Below are 15,181 nucleotides of genomic sequence, written 5' to 3'. Positions count from 1 at the left end.
ATGCTGATTCTACAAGTTTGTGCAAGATACCCAGGCAGCTCCCACAGTACCTACCTCCTCAGACACTGCCAGGTGCTGGGGCTCTTCAGTGCTCCGGCTCGGCTGGATGGTTGGCTACTGGGTGACAAGGGCTATCCCCTTAAAAGGTGGCTCATGACGCCACTCCGCCTTCCAAGAACAGAAGCTGAGCAGCGGTACAATAGGAGCCACGGCACCACAAGGGCTGTGGTGGAGAGAGCCATTGGTCTTCTCAAGATGCGCTTCCATTGCCTGGACTGCTCAGGGGTGCACTCCAGTACCGCCCAGATCGCGTCTCTCTGATAGTGGTAGTCTGCTGCGCTTTGCACAATCTTGCGCTTGGAAGGGGGGGATGCAGTTGACGATGAAGACCTGAGGCACTGGATGAGGCTGCACATGATGAATCCAGCAGTGGCTCAGAGGATGAGGAAGCACAGGGCAATGATGAGGGGCAGCCTGCCGACCCGCTACTACACCAAGGAGGCAGGGACACTTGGGACAATTTAATCCAAAGAACCTTCTGCTAGCTCCGCACACATGGATCAGCAGGACCAGCATTGCCTGGCGCTTCCACACGTGGCACTTAGATGCTACATCTTCCACCTCATCAGATGCAACTAAGGGCTTAGTACAGAAACATCAACTTCCACTCAAATACGCATGATATATCTATGAAACATACAAATGCAGCACAAAGGAAACACCCTCAGCCATGGTCAGAAAAGTGGACTTTACTCAGTCCAAAATAAAGCACAAACATCGCTCAGACGGACATAACTATTTTTTCCCTAATCTAGGGCCGACACAAATTCACCGTGACATACCCATTGAGTGCCTAACGTGCCTTATGCTTACGTTTGCGGGTGCTACGTTTAGGTGCCACCCCATCGCTCGGAGTGGCTTGTGAGGCAGCCTGCTGACTCTGCTGTTCTGTTGGCCTCGATGACCTTGGCGGGCGTCCTCTGGCCCGTGGAGCCTGTGATAGCCCCGCCTGGGAGGGTGTGGCGACTTCCAGAACTGGCACCTCCCCAGTTGTTGCAGCCTCAACAGATGCAACAGTCACTGGCAGAGGGGCGGAGGAGCTGCTGCTCTCATCCGGAGCGCCCTGAGAGGAGCTCGCAGTGACGACAGGCAGCTGCTGCGCCGACATAAGATCAAATTGGACCTCCCTGCTCACCGCATGCAGATGCATGGGTACCGAGTGGTGACACTTGGTGCCCAGAACATCTCCCACATTGGGAATGACCACCAGTGGCCAGTACCGGTGTGAGGGCTTGCAGGTCAGAGCGTGACCCAATCAGAAGAGTCTCAATCCGATCAAAGCCCCTCACCATTAGAGTCGCCAATCTCTCGGTGGAGGAAGCCTCAGGAAGCTCTGTCCTCAGGTTCATGCCTTCACTGACACTCTGCCTGGACTCCTCCACCACAGAAACCAACTGAAGCACACTCTCATGCAACCCTGCCAGATGCTCCCATGCATCCTGCCGCTTGTCCTGCAGCTACTGCATTGGTGACATCACCAGAGGCCCATCATCACTGCCGGACTCAGCATGTGCCTGGTCCACTGCAGTCCTACGGCTGCTGGCACCATCGGCACCCTCTGTACATACCATCTCCTCCAGTGATTGTGAAGTGCCATCTCCATGTGCCCGGGATCACTAACCAATGTTATATTCCCCACCAAAGTGTTTGTCGCTGCGCTGGTGCCTGGTTCGCTGAAAGGATGTGATGCAAGCTGCAAGTCTTGCCCTCAGGTGTGGAGGGGGGGCTCCAGACGTATTGGGGTGGTGATGCTGAAATTAACAACAAGGACAGTGGATCAGTTGGTGTTCAGTCAGTAACACCTTTCATCCCTTTTCCCCCCAGCCTCATAAGTCACTCACCCTTCAAGAACCTAAGGAGACGAACATTGGTGGCGTAGTAAATAGTCAAGAGGAGGCCCAAACATTACATGTGCATACAGACAGGCTGGTCAGATGGCCTAAGGACTGCCACATGGAATGTTATGTGGATAAGTGTGTGGTTAAGCACTTGGGCAAGACAAGCAAGGAACGGGAATACATGAGTAATGGTAGGACCGAGGGAAGTCACGACAATCACAGGGACCTTGCTGGGCAGACCCGTTAAGGTGGCAGAACAGGAACATAAGGCGTGTAAAAAGGTCAAAGCCAGACGTGCCTTCATTAGATGAGGAATAGAATATAGGAAAAGCAAGGTCATGTTGCAAGTGCAGAAAACACTGTCGAGGCCACATCTGCACTTCTGCGTTCAGTTGTGACCTGCACTTCATGGGAGAGATGGCATTGGAGTGGGGAGAGTGCAGAGGTTCCTGACCTGAATGCATGCTGGCCTGGAGAGTTGTCGTGATGGGGAAACATTGCAAACATTTGCGACCTTTGCCGTGGATCACAGGAGATCGACAGGTCACAATATTGACCTTCATACCGTTATGAGGGGCATAGACCAGGTGGACACAAGGCAACATTTCTCCTTGGCGCAGGGATGACTAATGTGGTGGCATTTATTTAAGTTGAGTGCCATGAGGTTGGAAGGAGAGGTGCTGAGCCCTTTTGGATAGAGTAACTGGGCGCACTGGCTGAAAGGGTGGTGGAGGTACAAAGATGAAAAATGTCTTTGGATGTGCAGCAGCGATGCCATGGCATGTTAGGCCATGGGGATAGTGGTCACAAATGGTATAAGATGACTTTGGAAGGTGCTAGAGACACGCATCCTCAAGGGGCCGAGGGACCTTTGTGTATGACCCACACGTCTGACTGTATCAGTCTGTGAATGAGCAGTGTTGCAGCATTAACAGTTGCAGCAACCACCAGTACTTTGGATGGTGGGGAGACAGAGTGGATGGGACTGTGGACCTCAATACGTCTGGCCGCTGCACCCCAGCCTCATCGACACCTGTCGAGCTGGCCGCCTGCCTCATCCCCAGCTCCATGGCCTGCTCCTCATATGTGGTGAGGCTCTGCAGCACGGAGTGCCCATGACCCTCATGTTGTGTTCAGTTTTTGCCTGCAGAACAGAGAAGAGCATTTATTGGGTTTGATTGCTCATGTACTCTGCACGCGCATGCCGCACCCCAACCACAGTGGCCCATCTGAGGCCTCCAGCGGCTCCTGTCCACACTACTGGTGATCAGTCCCCAGAAGATAGTATGGCTGGTCCCAACCCCCTCTCCCATTGGACACCTTGGACACATTCGGCGTCCATCACTTTGAATAACACATGAGTCTTAGCACCCATGGTAAGGAGGCGCAACTAGGTGCGGCGCCGAGGTCAGCAGAAGGCTCTTGGCCACAACACCTTGAGGCTCCCCTTCCACCATCTCATCACCATCAATATGACATGTGTTGGAGTTCTGAGTATGTGTCTAACTGTCTCCCCTGCAGGTTGCCCCCAGACTACTCAAATGCGACAAACACCAACATATGCTGCGGGGAGAACCCATCTTTTCCTCAACCACTAAGGCTCTTGTAAGCATGGTCAATATCTGTTTGCCCACCCAGTGTGCGCCAAATGCCCAATGCAGTAACGACACTAAGACGTGGGGGTGGTGGTGGCTCAAAGGCTAAGGCTACCTGCTGGGTCAAATGGCCAAGGCTGACATGGCACTCACCCTTCCAGAGCTCAACAAGTCATTGAAGCGCTTGCGGTACTGTGTTCTGGTGTGCCGCACTTCATCATGGGCGCCCTACAGCCACCGCCACCTCCTGCCACGCCTGCCTGGTGATGTGGGAGGCCCTCCTCCTCCCATCCTTTGGATACAAAACATCCTAACGGTTGGACACCTCTTGGAGGAAGACAGTAAGACATGCATCTGAGAACCGAGGGGCACAGTGGCCCCCAGCTGGCCTATCCTGCAGCCTGCCCCCCTCCTCCTCTTCTGCCCTCAAACCAGCATGTCCTTCTCTATGAGTGGCCATGTGAACTGCCTCAAGGAGGCCGCCTGGCCACTCTTTATACAGACTGCCAGTTCCCCATTGGAACCAGTGGTCTGAACACGTCCGCCGCCGATTCAATTTTCCCGTTGTACACGGGAGTTGCAAACTCACTGGGTGGGCCTGAATTGGTCCGCCTGCACAAAATGGCGGCATGGCCTATTTCAGCAGCGGCAATCGGCTGCCCTCCCACCACCAAGCCGGGGCAAAATTCAGCCCTAAATGTTTGTCAGATTCAATTTTCTGTTCACTTAAAATCTATTTACCTAATGAACGTGGGACTCTAACACTTTTTACCAGATTCTCCAATTGATAAAACATGCGTTTGTCAAAACAATGAATTATTTTCAATATTAAATATGATATATTGAAATATAAACTAATTGCTTCTTTTTTTAATTATGTGATTTTTTTTTCAGCTAAGCCTGAAACCTCTCAACCTAATTGCAGTTAGCCAACCTGAAAATGACCTATTTATTCCAACTCTCTAAGAACATAGGAAATAGGAGCAGACGTAGGATATTCGGACCTTGGGCCCCTCTATTAGAGGATTGGCTAACTAACAGGAAACAGAGTTATGTCTTTATGTTCTTCTAAGGTGTCTCCCATTTAAGATGGAGGTGAGGAGGAATTTCTTCCCTCAGAGAATTGTTAGTGTTTGGAATTCTCTTCCACAGAGAACAGTGGAAACTGGATCATTGAATATATTCAAGCCTAGTTAGGCAGATTTTTGATTGACAAGGGAGTTAAGGGCTATGTTATGGGGTAGGTAGGAAAGTAGGGATAAGGCCACAATTAACATTTGCCTCTTGATTATCTACTATTCTTGGGCTGCTTTTTGCATCTTCTAATGTAAAGAAATATACAAGATGCCTGTTTAGTTTCCTGTTTCCCATTACTAATTCCCTAGTTGCATTCTCTAAGGGACCAATGTTTACTGTTGCTACTCTTTTCCTTTTCATATACCTGCAGAAGCTTATACTATCTTTTTTATATGTCTTGCTGGTTTTCTCTCAAACTCTAATTTCTCCCTCTTCATTATTTTTTAATAATGCTTTGCTGGTTTCTAAATTTTCCCAATCTTTCATTGGGTGCCATTCTTAAGTTCATTAATTAGCCATGGATGGTAAAACCTTCTCACAGAGTTTCTCTATCTCAATGGAATATATCTGTGTTGTGAGTTGTGAAATAGTTCCTTAAATGTTTGCCCCGCCTTCTCTATCACCTTACCCTTTAATCTATTTTCCCAGTCCAATTTAGCGAGCTCCGCCTTCATGCCCTTGTAATTGCCATTACTTAAGATTAAGACCCACACTTCTCACCCTCAAACTGAATATGAAATTCTATCATGCTATGATCACTTTTAGCTAGAGGATCCTTTAATATGGGGCCATTTATTAATTCTATCTCATTACATATCACCAGGTCTAAAATAGCCTGTCTAGAACATCTCCTTAGAAACTGTCCTGAATACACTCTATGAACTCATCCTCCAGACTATCTTTGCCAATCTGATTTGCTAATCTATATGGACATTAAAATTGTCCACAATTATTGCTGTTATCTTTGTTATATGCCCCCATAATTTATTCATTATTTGCTCTTATGAACAGCATAGCTGCTAGAGCATGTATAAACTACTCCCACCAGTGACTTATTCCCTTTGCTATTTCTTACTTTACCCAAGCTGATTCTACATCTTGATCTTCTAAGCCATGTTGTGTGTTCCATAGTTACTTTTAGAAGTACTATTCATTCAAACAATTTTTTTTCTTCAGGTAAATTATTCCCCATTTTTGATCTCTAGCACTGTCACTATAGCCTTCTCATCTGACCATATTTCAGGTTAGGAATTGAGTGGAAAAGGATAAAGAGCTTGCTTTTACTTGGATGTGCAATAGGGTTGTAGCCTGAAAGGATTATCTGGAATGGGTTAAAGGTCCCATTTCAGCCAAACATATCTTGTGCTGTTTTATGATATAACTATGTTGGAACAAAGCTCATGGCTTCTGACTCTTCACCCCACCCACATTAAATTAGATAAATATCTTCTGATGAAAATTATGCCCTTTGGAAATGTCATCTGGCAGTCCAGTTTGACTGCTGTATCCAAAGCTTTAACAAGTTCATATTTCAGTTAGCTCTACTTGATCTTAGGGGAAAGGACTTCAAAATCAATATAATAATCTCCTTGAGCATGGAATCTGATAGCTTTTTGAAAGAGATGCTGCATGTAAATTGGCCCAAATGTCCTCCTGTGCTATATCATTCTGTGATTCAAGGTGTTCATGGAAGGCAGATTTAAGGTGGAAGCAAGTTAGCAGAAGAAAGAAAATGGAGTTAGAAATAATATGGCTGCAAAAAATTGTCATGAACCTTCAATTTTTGGGCAACTGAATGCCACAGTTTGTTAGACACACTTCTCGGAATTAGGTTCAGATCCATCCCAAGCTAATGGGATGAACTTCTCTTCTGTTTGTTGTTGTGTGTGAAATGTATTTGGGGAATCTCTTCTGAGGCTGGAGATATTTTGTAGGGTAAAATACAGGGAGCCAAAAAGGTCCTTTGTGCATACTGAGTTTCCTGATGCCAGCTGGGATAAAATTAGAGTTATTACAATTGGCCTTGGCAGCGTTTGGATATGGAGGAAAGGAAGACATCAATCAGATTTTCTGTTCCCAGTATCAATCCAGTGACTTCTACAGGAAATTACCTGTTGTGGAAAATGCATCAGGAGAGCAGCAGGATTGGCTGCAAGGACACTTTCCCAAAGTTAAGAACCTGTTTCTGTTCGCTGTTTATGATCACAGATGAAATATAACTGTTTGGTTGTGTGCTTGTCAACCACATGATACTGTATCCCAGCATACATTTGTGTCTTTGGATGAAGGGGGAGAAATTGGGAAGAAAGTATATTCAAATTCTTATTTATTTATTTATTTTACGTAAAATAAAATGATCTTCTGCTGTAATCCAACTCCTTCAATTAGATATCAAAATCTCAAAGATAGCAAACAAAATAAGGTAGGCTTCATTACATCAAAATTTCTATTTGTGCTGTTTCCTTCTAATTGAATTTCTTAATTATGAAATGCATTTTTTGTATTTTACCATGAGTTTTCAAACAGTGCTGGGTAGAGTATGGAAAATAATGAGATTGACAGACTTTCTACCAAGTCTGCAGTGCTAAAGAACAGCCCCAACTGGGGCTAGTCTGCACTGCACGCTGCTGTCTTAACCCACCACTTGTAAATGATGGTGGGAAGGTTTGCTGGAATATCCCACTTCATTCCCTAAATACATGCTAACAACAATAGGGGAGACTTTCAGTTTGGCTGTGAACAGATGCTGTATTGATGATGCACTCACTTAACACAATGGTCTTGGAATGTTCTTGGTATTTCCGCCATATGTGTTGAATAAGGGGTTAACATCAGGACCACCAAATACTATTGATGTAATTATGACGCAATATCACACTAATAAGTATTCATTGTATGCAGATGTATTACAAGTGGGAACCCGCCACATGGCAATGTGAGGTCTGACGTTGCAATAATGCTGCTGATTTAATCTCTGCATTTCAACCCACTGCTGAGAAATCAAACTTTTTCATCTCATTTCATTCAGTTATGTCATGTTTCCCACTCTAGTGGGCTCCATAAAATCCCTCCCAATGTCTCCAGGTTTAAGTGAATATAAAACTTCTCCAAAGTTCTGACTTGACATCAAAGCAGAGCAGAGCTTTAAAACATGTTCGTTTATTAGTTTTGATTCAATGTTATACTCTGTAGAAAGTTTTCATGATACCATCAAGTACTTATACAGCGTTTTGAAAACTAATGGCAAACTTCTAATAATACGTCTTTCAGGTAAGTAATTATCCAGTGCTTCTGATATGCTCAGATAAAGGATACCTGTACAAACTGAAGTTCTACACGGAAAATTATATTTTTTTTATCTTTACTATTCATCTTCCTCCTGACGTTTGGTCTATGCATTCTAGTACATATGAGAAACAGATTATAACTATAAGAACAGCCCCTGGAGCAAAGTGAAAAAATTGCAAAGTACATAGTGAATTGACTATGTGACTCAAGACAGAGGATAGTTCTCAATACTGACCATTATAAGTGAGCAGTTATGATCATTCAAATCGTCTAGCGAATGGCTCTCAAACCTCTGGTCATCGATATATCTATTATATATTTTAATTGCTAAGTGGCCTCAAAAGTCCAAAGATAAACTGCATTTGTCGATGGTGCTTTAAGTGTAACATTAGATCAATAATTGAGTATGAGGGGGTAGCACCAAAGGTTATATAATAGTTATTTTTATATGATTTGCCTCCTCCTGCCATACACACTCACCATTAGGTTACGGCAGTATCTGGCCATCTGAATGGAGAAAGATGTCTTTCCTCCCCACAGGACCTTCCACAGCAGTCAGAAAACTGTACACTTTCAGCAACGCATGGCATAAGATTTTCCACTCGGCGGGTGGGTGCATACTCGACCTGACCAAGCCTAAAATGGTGCGCGATGACGTCAGGCGAGCATCCCGACATCATTACGCACTCGTGCGATGTTTCAGTCAGTGTACGCATGCTGAAGTGGCAGTGCGTCCACCATTTTTTGCTGTCCATCCGGCCTTACGGTTGGTGGGCAGGCAAAAACACCAAACGGCCTTTGCGCTTTTTTGGAAACCTCATTCACAGCCAGGATAAGGTTTCCAAAAGCAAATTAAAATAAAATAAAATCTTTAATTTTTCATTAATAACATGTTCCTGCTCATGTGACAGAGCCACATGACAGGTCATGTTTAATTACATTTTTATTCTTTAAATTTTTTTTCGAATATCTTCAGCTCCTTGCCTCAGGGAGATTATGTAGTGCGCTCACGCGCATGCGAAAAAGTTGCGCTTGCCCCACTTGTCATCCTCCCCCCAGCCCGAACAGGCAGAGCTGAGCGCTGCTGCTCACATTTCACGCTGAGCAGGCCTTAATTGGCTCGCAGTGTGAAATTACCTTCCGTTCCCGATGACGGGTGGCAGTCGGCTTGCAGACCACCCCTGCCCACTCCTGCCAAGCCCACACACCAAGGGAAAAATTCTGCCCATGATTTCCTGAATCAAACATCACTTGATCCACTTCCCACTGCCTCATTCATGTCATCACCCTAAAATGGGTTTGCAGAGGTCATGTAGAACTAGAATCAAATAAAAATGTTTCAAACATTAGTGTTAGCAGGTAGCAGTGGATGATATTCACTTTGGAAAAGATTTACATTCCGGTTTCCAGCCAAGAGCCATTTCCTTGATTTCCACAAAACGTTTGATGAAATGAAAATGAAGTATCAGTGCAATTCCAGAAAACTGCCGCTGCAGATCTGAAGTCTGAAGTTCTTCAATACCTATATCAGCCTTAGTGCTCAAGAGAGGAAAATGACAAAATTATTTTCCAGTGGTATTGATGAGAGCTTGGTTGACTGTTGGTTTGAGTTCAGTTAGCCATTATCTAGCCAACTTAGAATTTCCTTAATAATTGTATATTCTTGCTCCAGATTTGTTGGTGTTAAGATCAAGCAACTATTAGATTGTGTTTGCATTCGTGTTTTTAAGTAATCCACTAAGTTGCTCTCAAAATTATGAAATATTTTTTCACCAGACTAAAAATTAAAATCCATGTGTTAAGTGTGGGTTTTTAAACATATCTTTTCCCAACTTAATTAGTTTGGTGAACCTTACACATGATCATTCATTACTACATTTTCTATTGGTGTCTATGCTATGATCTCCTTGTGGGAAACTCAGTTTGATTCATGTAAGAATCATTAGCAGGGTTTATTATTGCAACAGAATGAATTTATTTGCTTTCATTTCACTTGCCTAAGTATGTTCATATAAAGTATCAGAGCTCACCAAAATCCAAAAACTTTAAAATATTTTCAGGAATCAGTTGGAACTGTAATATATATTATTCTGGCCTATCTGTGTATGCTTACTTGAGGTCCAGTAGCCAGATAGAGAATATTTTTGCTGGCTAGAATGGTGGCTTTCTTTTAGAATGGTGGCAGTTCAAGAACGGAGCTCCACCTTCTCAAGGACAACTAGGGATGGGCAATAAAATGCTGGCCCAGCCAGTGAAGCCCACATCCTGTGAATGAATATTTTAAAAATCCTAAAAGCCTTTGCATATATATTACCACAAAATGGCTACATGAGGCAGAAATTTTCAGTTGGTGGGCAGGCAGGCGCACCTGACCCACTCGAGCGTGAAATGACACACTTTGATGTCGGTTGAGTGTGTCAACCTCAACGCACAGTCGCGCAATAGTTTGGCAGGTGGGTGTGCACCGGAGCCAGCAGTGCACCCACCGACAGTTAGAAAGCCTGTTAAGACCATTAAGTAATGAATTAACTTGACAAATTTCAAATGATCACAACAATTTATAGCACAAGAGAAAAGGGTGTTGATTGGTTGGCAAGTCAACTCTGATTGGCTGAGGCTTTGCCATGGAGACAGCAACGAGAAACTGTACGCTCCCCAAGCTACTGAGTAATTTTTAAAAGGTGCAAGGTTTGAACATATTCCTTCTGTTTGCAAAGACCAGGTCCCTGTGCATGCATGTATGTAGCGTCTTGAAAGTGTAACTAAGCCACACAACAAGTTTGACTGATTATTTTACGTTTATTGTTAATGGAGCTATTAGCACACTCAAGAGGATCATCCACCATCAACATCCATGGTGGTGGAGGTGGTGGGGTTATTACTATTTACTAAAAACCTAACTGGACAAGCCACATAAGTACCGTAGCCACAAGAGCAGATCAGAGGCTAGAAATTCTGCAGTGTCACACTCAAACAATATGGACACATAAATTTATTTAAAATAAACATTTGCCTTGAAAAAAATGGAGAATAGAAACACCGCTTTTGAAACAGAATGGAGTTGAGAGGTCAAGTGATTTTTTTTCTCTTTTCTGTCAATACACATGGCCCTGGGAGCTAGCTTGTAATGCTGGATGTGGCATTATATTGCAAATGGCCTTCTGGGACATTTCATTGAGAAGGAATTAAAATGCAACAAACCCTTGCCATGAATTAATGGCTGCCATTGTCCAAATAGTTACAGGAACAACAGAAAGTTGCAGAACACCTTTGGTCTGTCCGCAAGCATTACCCAGACCTCCTTCTCACTTGCCATTTCAACACTCCATCCTGCTCTCATGCCCACATGTCCGTCCTTGGCTTGCTACATTGTTCCAGTGAAGCTCAATGGAAACTGGAGGAACAGCACCTCATCTTCCGATTAGGCACTTTACAGCCTTCCAGACTAAATATTGAGTTCAACAATTTTAGATCATGAACTCTCTCCTCCATCCCCACCCCCTTTATGAGTCCCCCCCTTTTTTTCCAATAATTTATATAGATTTTTCTTTTCCTACCTACTTCCATTATTTTTAAATGTATTTCCATCCATTGTTTTATCTCTACCTTTTAGCCTTTTTTGATTCCTTCACCCCACCCCACCCCCACTAGGGCTATCTGTACCTTGCTTGTCCTGCTTTCTAACCTTACTTAGCACATTCCTCAGATAATATCACCACCTTCAACACCTCTTTGTCCTTTTGTCTGTGACATCTTTTGGTTATCTCCACCTATCACTGGCCCTCTATCCAGCTCTACTTGTCCCAGCCCCCCTTAAACCAGCTTATATTTCACCTCTTTTCTATTTTTACTTAGTTCTGTTGAAGGGTCATTCGGACTCAAAACGTTAACTGTGTTCCTCTCTGCAGATGCTGCCAGACCTGCTGAGTTTTTCCAGGTATTTTTGTTTTTGTTTTGGATTTCCAGCATCTGCAGTTTTTTGCTTTTATCTTAAATACAATGGTCACATGGTTTCTGATGAAAGACATTTAATAAGACACATTTTGTGAACAACAGGCAGAAAGAAAGAAGAAGAGCTCTAGACCAACAAAGGAACAGGGCCCTGCATAAAATCCATCAGGAGGCAAAGAAGCCTTTACCTCTGTATTTGAATAACCAAACTGGATTTTGCTGCAGGGGTTTGACTGTCCCTCACTGCAGTGAAGCCAGATAAACCTGCTACTGCAAGCAGTAAGCCACTGCAAATCCTTCTTCATAAAACTCCAACCTCTGTCTCTTCAATGATTAAAAATGGAACCCCAGGCCTGTAAGGTTTCAAGACCTCATCTCGAAAGAAGCAAGGGTGACAGTGAATTTTTGGACTTTTATGATTTAAATGCATGCTACCTCTTTTGTAATCACTTTTCCTTGTGTATATGCCTGTGTGAGTGGGTGCTGTTATGTATACATTTCAGATGTTGAGTAATAAATATTTATCCTTTTTAAAAAGTTATGAGTAAACCTGTCATTTGTCTGTTCTAGAGAGTTACAACACTAAGGGGATTAAAAACGTATCTTTTAAAACACATCTATCTTCAGTCAGTTGAGAGATAGAAAAAGAGAGAATCAACTTTCCCCTGCCAGTGACAACAGCAAGTAACTCACCTCCTGATCCTCCAAAGCCAATAGCCAGGGGTGAGAACATGGAGGAATTTCAAAACTAGAATGAGAATTTTAAAATTGATGTGCTGATAACCAGGAGTCAATGTAGGCCAGCGAGCACAGGGGTGACCAGTGAACAGGGCTTGGTTCGCATAAGGACACAGGCAGCAGAGTTTTGAATGGCCTCAAATTTATAGATGTTAGAACATGGGCGGCTAGCCAGGAGTACATTGGAATAGTCAAGTCAAAGGCATAGATGATGGTTTCAGGAGCAAATGAACAGAGACAGAAGTGGACTTGGGCAATGTTACGAAGATGAAAAAAGGTAGCTTTATTGATGAAGTGGACTTGTGGTTAGAAACTCATATTGGGGTCAAATATGACAACACTGTTGCAAACAGTGTGGTTTAACTTCAGGTAATTGCCAGGGAGAGAAAAAGAAAAAAACACTTGCATTTATATAGTGTTTCTCAAAATGCTTTAAAGCCAGTGAAGTACTTTTAAAATATTACTGCTGTAATGTAGGAGACGCAGCAGCCAATTTGCAAACAACAAACTCCCACAAACAATAATGCAATAATGACCAGATAATCTAATGTGGTTGACTCTTGACTGCCCTCTGAAATGGCCTAGCAAGTCACTCAGTTCAAGGGCAATTAGGGATTGGCAACAAATGCTGGCCTTGCCAGTGATGCTCACATCCCATGACAGAATAATTTAAAAAAAATTCAGGTGAGGTGCTTTTTACTTTATTTTGCTGCTGCAGAGTTGGTGGAAGTATTGTGTATTGTGATGTCGGAAGAGGTCTCACTAATGTTTTGAATCAGAAGGGGATGGTGCTGGATCTTTGCCAGAAGTTGATCGAATTTTAAAAGTCTCTGAGCAGAAACTTCTCTCACTCCATCTTAGGCTCCAGCACGACAGGGAGATCGATGGAACACAGACAGCAGAAAGGAGATGTTGTGTGCAAAGAAAGGGGGAGTAAGGTTATTAACAGAATTCCAGGCACACCTAGCATGTTTAAAGAGCACCTCTGCTACCTCCACCTCAGCCAGGAGCAGTGTCTGAGGTGGTTGCATTTCACCGACAATATTGTTACTGAACTGTATCACCTCCTCAAACCAGGCCTGCAGCCACATTGCAGGGTGAGGATGGTGCTGCCAGTGGAGGGGGAGAGGTATCAGGGGGTCACCATCACCCTCAGTTTTTACACCTCAGGATACTTACTGGCTGGAGCCAGCAAAATCACCAACATCTTTCAGTTCACCATATATCACTGCATTAGAGAGTTCACCAAAGCTCTGTACACTCGGAGAAGGGACTTTATGCTTTTCTCACAAAGCTGAGAGAAGCAGGAGGAATGGACTCATGGCTTTGACAAAATAGCGGCATTTCCAATGGTGCAGAGAGTCAGTGGCTCATGGTGCCAATTAGGGGGCAGCTATTGCCACCTTGTCATCAGCAAGCACCACAGGCAGAATAGGAGAAGGATGAAGAGGAGGCATCCAGGAAAATCTTAGCTCTAGACAGTCTGTCCCTGAGTGACTCATCAGACTGTTGGTTCCATTTCATCCCCACCTTGTCACTTCTCCACAGTTTCCATCTTTTCCATCCCTCTCTTAAATAGTGGAAGGTCAGAAAATTGGACAGAATATAAGGAACAGCAAAGGATGACTAAAAGATTAATAAGGAGGGAAAAAAATCAGTGTATGAGGGGAAGCTAGCCAGAAATATGAAAACAGATAGTAAGACTTTCTATAATTATTTTAAAAAGAAATGAGTTAACAAAGTGAGCGTTGATCTTATAAGAAGTGAGTCTGGAGAACTCATAATGGAAAATAAGGAAATGGCAGATGAATCGAACAGGTATTTTGCATCTGTCTTCACTATAGAGGATATAAGTAACATCGCAGAAGGAGCTATAAATCAGGAAATGGAAGGGAGGGAGAAACTCAGGAAAATTACAATCATCAGAGAACTGGTACTGAGCAAATGGTTGGGGCTATGTGCTGACAAGTGCCCTGGTCCTGATGGACTTCATCCTAGGGTCTTAAAAGAAGTAGCTAGTGAGATAGTTGCTGCATTGGTTTTAATTTTCCAAAACTCCCTAGATCCAGGGAAGGTCCCATTAGAGTGGAAGATAGCAAATGTAACTCTATTATTTAAAAGGGGAGGGAGACAGGCAGCAGGAAACTACAGGCCAGTTAGGGAAACTGCTAGAAATTATTATTAAAGAAGCAAGAGCAGGGCACTTGAATAAGTTTAAGGTAATCAGGCAGAGTTAATATGGTTTTGTGAAAGGAAATCTTGTTTAACCAACTTACTGGAGTTCTTTGAAGAAGTAACATGTGCTGTGGATAAAGGGGAACTGGTGGATGTACTGTACTTAGATTTCAAGAAGACATTTGATAAAGTGGCATATCAAAGGATATTGCGGACAATTAAAGCTCATGGTATAGGAGATAACATACTGGCATGGACAGAAGGTTGGCTAGCTTAGAGGAAGCAGGGAATAGGCATAAATAGGTCTTTTTCAAGTTGTCAAGATGTGCCACAGGGATCAGTGCTGGGACCTCAACTTTTTACAATTTATATAAATGACTTGGATGAAGGGATAGATGGGATGGTTGCCAAATTTGTTGATGACACAAAGAGACGTAGGAAAGTAAGTTGTGAAATGGA

This window comes from Carcharodon carcharias, chromosome 12, assembly GCF_017639515.1.
Source record: "Carcharodon carcharias isolate sCarCar2 chromosome 12, sCarCar2.pri, whole genome shotgun sequence".
Taxonomy (NCBI): Eukaryota; Metazoa; Chordata; class Chondrichthyes; order Lamniformes; family Lamnidae; genus Carcharodon; species Carcharodon carcharias.
Note: the sequence above shows the minus strand (reverse complement) of the source record.